Source organism: Carcharodon carcharias, chromosome 19 (genome assembly GCF_017639515.1).
Source record: "Carcharodon carcharias isolate sCarCar2 chromosome 19, sCarCar2.pri, whole genome shotgun sequence".
In the NCBI taxonomy this organism is placed as follows: Eukaryota; Metazoa; Chordata; class Chondrichthyes; order Lamniformes; family Lamnidae; genus Carcharodon; species Carcharodon carcharias.
Genome location: NC_054485.1, coordinates 102,319,861 through 102,326,626, shown reverse-complemented (window position 1 = coordinate 102,326,626; position 6,766 = coordinate 102,319,861). Strand labels below are relative to the sequence as shown.

General features: G+C 44.4%; 1 long non-coding RNA gene across 1 annotated transcript; it reads right to left on the bottom strand.

Annotated features, from left to right (window-relative positions):
• Positions 1–625: 625 nt before the first annotated feature.
• On the bottom strand, positions 626–6,060 carry LOC121291359. Its single transcript, XR_005945979.1, has 2 exons — positions 5,950–6,060; positions 626–959 (listed from the first exon to the last, which is right to left on the bottom strand). It is a non-coding gene; the product is annotated as an uncharacterized LOC121291359 (long non-coding RNA).
• Between the last annotated feature and the right edge of the window lie 706 nt (positions 6,061–6,766).

Sequence of the window (6,766 nt, the reverse complement as noted above, 5' to 3'; positions counted from 1 at the left end):
GTCACAAAGCAACTGTAGTCCAATCATAACCTGACTGCAAAATGTGGTAAATAAATTAAAAAATATCTATTTATATAGTGCCTTTCACACCCTCTGAACATATCCAAACACTTCATAGCCAATGAAATGCTTTTGTAGTGTAGTCACTTTATTTTAATTTAGAGAATTGTTCTGGCCAATTTGGACTTAGCGAAGCCCCACAAACATCAATGTTTGTTCAGGGATAAATATGGCTCTGCAAACTGGGGAGCATCCCTCAGCTCCTCTGTGAAATAGTGGCTGTGGGGTATTTTACACCCACCTGAGAGGGCAGACAGGGTCCCAGTTTAACATTTCATCCAAAAAGTAGCATCTATGACAGGGCAGCGCCCCCTCAGTACTGCACTGATGTTAGCCCAGATTCAAGTCTTTGGAGTGAGGCTCGAACTCCAATCTTATGATTCCAAGGTGAGAGTGTTAAACATTGAATCAAATCTAACAGTAACACAAATGCAAATTAGATCAGAAGAAGTGTGAGACTTGCAATTATATAGTGCTTTTTGTGACCACCAGATGTCTCAAAGCACTTTGCAATCAATTAAGTACTTTGAAGTATAGTCACTGCTGTAATATAAGAAGCATTAAATAACAGGAGAATGTTTATTATGTGTAATTCTTAACTCATTTCTGATCTATATTCCATTAAAATTGTGGATTCTGCTTAGATGCAAACTGCTCATGTATTAATGTGTATTGCTCTATTACTCAAGTCCTCCCTCATGGGCCATTTCATTTCAGTGCACAGTTTTCCCACGTCTCTTGCAATCCTATTGGAATGTGGATTGGGAATAGGCGAGAGGCTGGTTTGAAGGCATGGATCCACTTTTGGTGCTCGGTGTGCCTATGATTCTGTATTCAGAAAAGGATGTGTTGCAGTTGTATGGCAGAACTGCCCCTTGCCTGGGCCCAGGAGGTGTTTCCTAGAAGCAAAACATCATCAACAGGAAGTAACTTAAATTTGTATAATGACCTCTGGGCGTCTCAAAGCCCTTTCCAGCCATTCAAACCCTTTTGGAATGGAGTCACTGTTATCATGTAGGAAAGATAGCAGCCAATTTTCACACAGCAAGATCCCACAAATAGCAACATGCTGACCACCAGCCAATTGTGGCTGATGGGACACATGAGATGGAATGGCTTATGCTGACTTGTACAGAATTCACTGGAGTGTAGCCCTTGAATAGGGGCTTGAATAGCCAAGTGGGCAATACAGATGGTGACACAGGACTAACATTATTACACTAGTCATCCAGTGAACCAGGCTAATGCTTCGAACAGAAAATGCTGAAGAGCTCAGCAGGTCTGGCAGCATCTGTGAAGAGAGGAAACAGAATAATGTTGCAGGCCCATGTGACTCTTCAGAGCTAAAGAGAAGTGGAAATGTATTGGATTTTATACAGTATAAAATCCATTAGGCTTCTACTTTAGCCCTGAAGAGTTATACAGATCTGAAATATTAATTCTCTTTCCTCTCGCTGGAGCTGCTGCCAGACCTGCTGAGTTTTTCCAGGTAAAGCTGTGTTCCTGTCCAGTTTCCTCTCCCAATCATCGGAACTTCCACCTCGCAGTAGTAAAAATCCGAGTCCATTTTCGCTAAATTGTCGATTTTAATGAAAGCCATATTTTGGGCAAATAATTTGGGCCCTGACTTCTGCACCCGCCTCTGATAGAAAGGATTCTGACTGGAAAGCTCCAGGTTTCCTGAGGCCCGCCTCCAAGCAACTTGTCCGACAGTCCGGCTCCCTTCAAAAGTGCAGTTCAGCTGCACCGACCCGCCCTCCGAGACATTAACAGCGCCCGGAGACTGGAACACTTGGATTTTATTGACCAGCCCATCGTCTTGAGTAAAAATGGAACAATTTAATCATAGAAACATATGGAATAGGAGCAGGGAGTAGACCATTTGGCCCCTCGAGCCTGCTCCTCTATTCAATATGACCACCCTCTACCTCACCCCCACCTTTCCGCACTATCAGCAAATCATTTAATTCCCATCGTACCCAAAAATCTATCGACCTCTATCTTGAATACACTCAATGTCTGAGCATCCACGGCTCTCAGAGGATTCCGAGATTCTATCGCTCTGAATGAAGCAATTCACTGCCTGATAAAGGCAAAATACTGCGGATGCTGGAAATCTGAAACAAGAACAGAAAATGCTGGAAAAGCTCAGCAGGTCTGACAGCATCTGTGGATAGAAATACAGAGTTAACTTTTCGAATCCGCATGACTCCTCTTCAGAGCCAGCGGGGAGAGAGGTCGGGAGGCGGAGAGGTTTAGGGAGAGCCGAGGCAGCTGAAGGCACGCCCCCTAATGGTGAGATGAAAGCACTCTGAAGAGGAGTCATGCAGACTCATAAGAACATGAGAACTAAGAGCAGGAGTAGGCAATTCAGCACCACGAGCCTGCCCCGCCATTCAATACGATCATGACTGTTCCATTTTGGCCTCAACTCCAATTTCCCGCCCTCTCCCAATAACCTTTCAACCCGTTACCAATTAAAAATCTATCTCCTTCTTAAAATTATTCAGCGTCCCGGCATCCACTGCACTCTGAGGTAGTGAATTCCACAGATTCACGACCCTTTGAGAAAAGTAATTCCTTCTCATCTCTGATTTAAATCTACCACCCCTTAGCCTAAAACTATGGCCTCTCGTTGTAGAATGCTCCACAAGGGGAAACATCCGCTCCACGTCTACTTTGTCTATCCCCTTTAGCGTCTTATATACCTCAATTAGATCTCCTCTCACCCTTCTAAACTCTAGCGAGTTTAGGCCTAAACTGCTCAATCTCTTCTCATAAGACAAGCCCTGCATCTCTGGAATCAATCTAGTGAACCTCCTCTGAACTGCTTCCAATGCAACTATATCCTTCCTCAAATAATGTTAACTCTGTCTTTCCTCTCCACGAATGCTGTTAGCCCTGCTGAGCTTTTCCAGCAATTTCTGTTCTTGTTTCAGATTTCCAGCATCCACAGTATTTTGCCTGTATCAGGCAATGAATTGCTTCATTCAGAGCAATCGAATCTACGAATCCTCTGCCCCTGAGAGCTGTGGATGCTGAGTTTTTCCAGCATTTTCTGTTTTGGTTTCAATTCACTTCCTGATCCCCTAAAGCCTCTCCATCATTTACAAGATACAGGTTAGGAGTGTGATGCAACATGGTTCACTTACCGAGACAGGTGCAGCTTCAACAACTCAAGGAATGGACACCATCCAGGACAAAGCAGCCCGCTTGATAAACACTCAACCAAATTAACACACCCACCCCTCACCACCACATTAAACATTCACTCCCTCCACCACTGATGCTCAGTGGCAGCAGTGTGTACCATCTACAATATGCCCTGCAGCTACTCACCAAAGCTCCTTCTTAAAGAAACTCACAGCCTCTATCATCTGGAAGGACAAGGGTAGCCAGTGCATGGGAACACCACCACCCACCCATCCCCCTCCAAGCTGCATAGGGTTCCAACCTGCACCTATGCTGTTCCATCAGCTAGTTCAAAACTCTGGAACTCCCTGGCAGCACTCTGATTGTACCTTCACCACATGGGCACAGCAGTTTAAAAGTAATGCCCACCACCAACTCAAGGGGCAACTCAGAATGGGAAACAAAATCTGGCTTTGCCAACATTGCCCACATACCAAAAATGAATAAGAAGTGAGTTATGTACCTAGGTGCAAAACATCAGAACCTGACAAGTAACTTTGTCAAATTGGGATGTCACTGAGCTAGTAATCCAGAGGCCCAGGCTGATGCACTGGAGGCACAGGTTCAAACCTTGCCCCTGCCCCCTACACAGACACACACATGCAGCTGGTGGTATTTAAATTCAATTTAGTTTTTAAAAATCTAGAATTACAAACTAGCCTAAGTAACAGTGACTATGAAACTGTCTTGGATTGTTGTTAAAAACCCATCTGGTTCATTAATGTCCTTTAGAGAAGGAAATCTGCTGTCCCTATCTGGTCTGGCCTACGTGTGGCTCCAGGCCCTCAGTAATGTGCTTGACTCTGAAATGGCTGAGCAAACCATTCAGTTCCAGGGCAATTAGGGATGGGCAACAAATACTGGCCTCGTCAGTAATGCTCACATCCTTCAAAGAATAACCTGATCCCAGGCACATTGATCAATTTGGGAAATTATTTAATTTCCAAGTGGCATGGGGTGGAGGTTAGTAAGTTAAGGGCAAGAAAGGAGGTCATGCTAATACGAATCACTTAAGAGGTAATTGAGTTATGTGAGTAAGAAGTGGGCAACACAAGTAGATTCAAGAACTGACAATTGTGAATTTGATGAAGGAAGTGAGGGTACAGAGGAGATTTATGAAGATCTTGCCAGGGCTGGAATAATGCAGAATTGAGAAAAATTTGCATAGGCTGTGGTTGTTCTCCTTGGAACAGAGGAGGCTGAGGGAAGAATCCATTGAGGCATACAAAACTGTGAGGGGCCTGGATAGAGTGGATGGGAAGGGCCTATTTACCTTAGCAGAAAGATCAGTGACTAGGGGGCATAGATTTAAAGTGACTGGTAGAAAGACTTTTTTTTTTATCACCCAGAGGGTCTGAAACTCACTGTCTGGAAGGGTAATAGAGACAGAAACCCTCAACACATTTAAAAGGTCTGTATATGTACCTGAAGCATTGTAACTTGCAGGACTATCGACCAAATGCTGGAAAGTAGAATTAAGCTCGGTGGCTCATTTTTCGGTTGGCATGGTCACGATGGGTTGAGTGGCCTCTTTCTGTGCCACAAACTCTATGAATCTATGAATCTAACTGTTGATTTGCCAAATAGGTGACTTTCTTGGGGGGAAAGTGGGGGGAGGCAGTGGTGCATAATGACCTTCCTTCCATCATAAGGACAGAAGTGGGGATGCTCGCTGATTATAGAACAATGTTCAGCACCATCCATGACTCCTCGGGTACTGAAGCAGGTCGTGTCCAAATATCCAGGCTTGGGCTGACAAGTGGCAAGAAACATTCACACTACACAATGAGCCAGGCAATGAGCATCTCCAATAAGAGAGAATCTAACCACCATTCCTTGATGTTCAATGGCATTACCATCACTGAATCCCCTACTATCAACATCCTGGGGGTTGCCATTGACCAGGAGCTGAACTGGACTAGCCATTTAAAACTGTGGCTATAAGAGTAGATCAGAGGCTAGGAATCCTGCAGCAAGTAACTCACCTCCTGACTTGCCAAAGCCTGTTCACCACCTACAAGGCACAAGTTAGGGGTGTGATGGAATACTCCCCACTTGCCTGGATGAGTACAACTCCCACAACACTCAAGAAGCTTGACACCATCCAGGACAAAGCAGCCCACTTGATTGGCATCCCATCCACAAACATTCACTCCCTCCACCACCGATGCACAGCAGCTGCAATGTGTACCATCTACAAGATGCACTGCAGGAATTCACCAAGGCTTCTCAGACAGCACCTTCCAAATCCACGACCACTACCATCTAGAGGGACAAGGGCAGCAGACGCTTGGGAGACCACCACCTGGAAGTTCCCCTCCAAGTCACTCATCGTCCTGACTTGGAAATATATCACCATTCCCTCACTGTCGCTGGGCCAAAACCCTGAAACTCCCTCCCCAACAGCACTGTGGGTGTACCTTCACCACATAGGCTGCAGCGGTTCAAGAAGGCAGCTTGAGGGTAATTACGGATGGGCAACAAATGCTGGCCCCAGCCAACGAAGCCCACATCTCAAGAAAGAATAAACTAAAAAAACAATGTAATATAACATAGTTAAACAAAAACTTTTAAAAACACATTGTGACTTCATTATGCATTAGTTCTGCAGAAGGAAGCAGTCAGACCATTTGTACGTGTTGTAAAGCTTAAGTGAATATAAAAATTAAAAGTGATAATAGGAAGATAGTGACTCACCAGTATGTATAAGAATTGCCATTAAATTTAGGAATTCCCATATATGAATGGTTTGCATCTTGATTCTTGCTCTGCAAGACATCAGGATCTCAGATGTGACCTGGAGGGAGCCGAAGCGATGTTAAACAATGCAAACACCTGACCGCAGGTGCTGACGTGTAACCTGCGGTGATTTAATATCCAGAAGCATCAAAACTGTTTAGTAGTTTTCCAACTGTGATACGAAACAATATATTAAGAATAACAAGAACAGCAGCATAATATCGCACAGGCATCTCCGAATATATTGAGGGAGATGGTTGGTAGGATCGAGCATCCGCAGTTTTTTTGTTTTTATCTCTGAGTTCAATTTAATCGTTCATGCACGTCAGCGGCGTTTGCTCTCCGGAGCTGGACACACCACTTTAACAAGGGGCTTGCTTGTCCTAAATAGCCAAGTGGTTATGGTACTGCGCTTGTAACCCCAAGATCAAGAGTTCAAATCTCACAATGGCAAACTATAAAAGAATGTAACTTCATCTGAAACAGAAGGAAACATGTTTGTACTTGAAAGAGTTACAAGTTGTTGCAGATTAATTGCAAATGAAAAATTACACTATGTCCCAATGCTAGGCAGGTTAAATTAGGTGCAGATTAGAACTATAATTACTTTAACCAGCTGATCGCCGCCATGTTGTGGTATCGGCTGGTCACTTTGACCCCTCCCCCGGACTTTGTCACAAGAATCCAGAGATTGTTAGTCGACTTCTTCTGGGACAAAAGATTGCACTGGGTCGCTGCCGAGGTTCTGAGTCTCCCGCTTAGGGAGGGTGGTCAG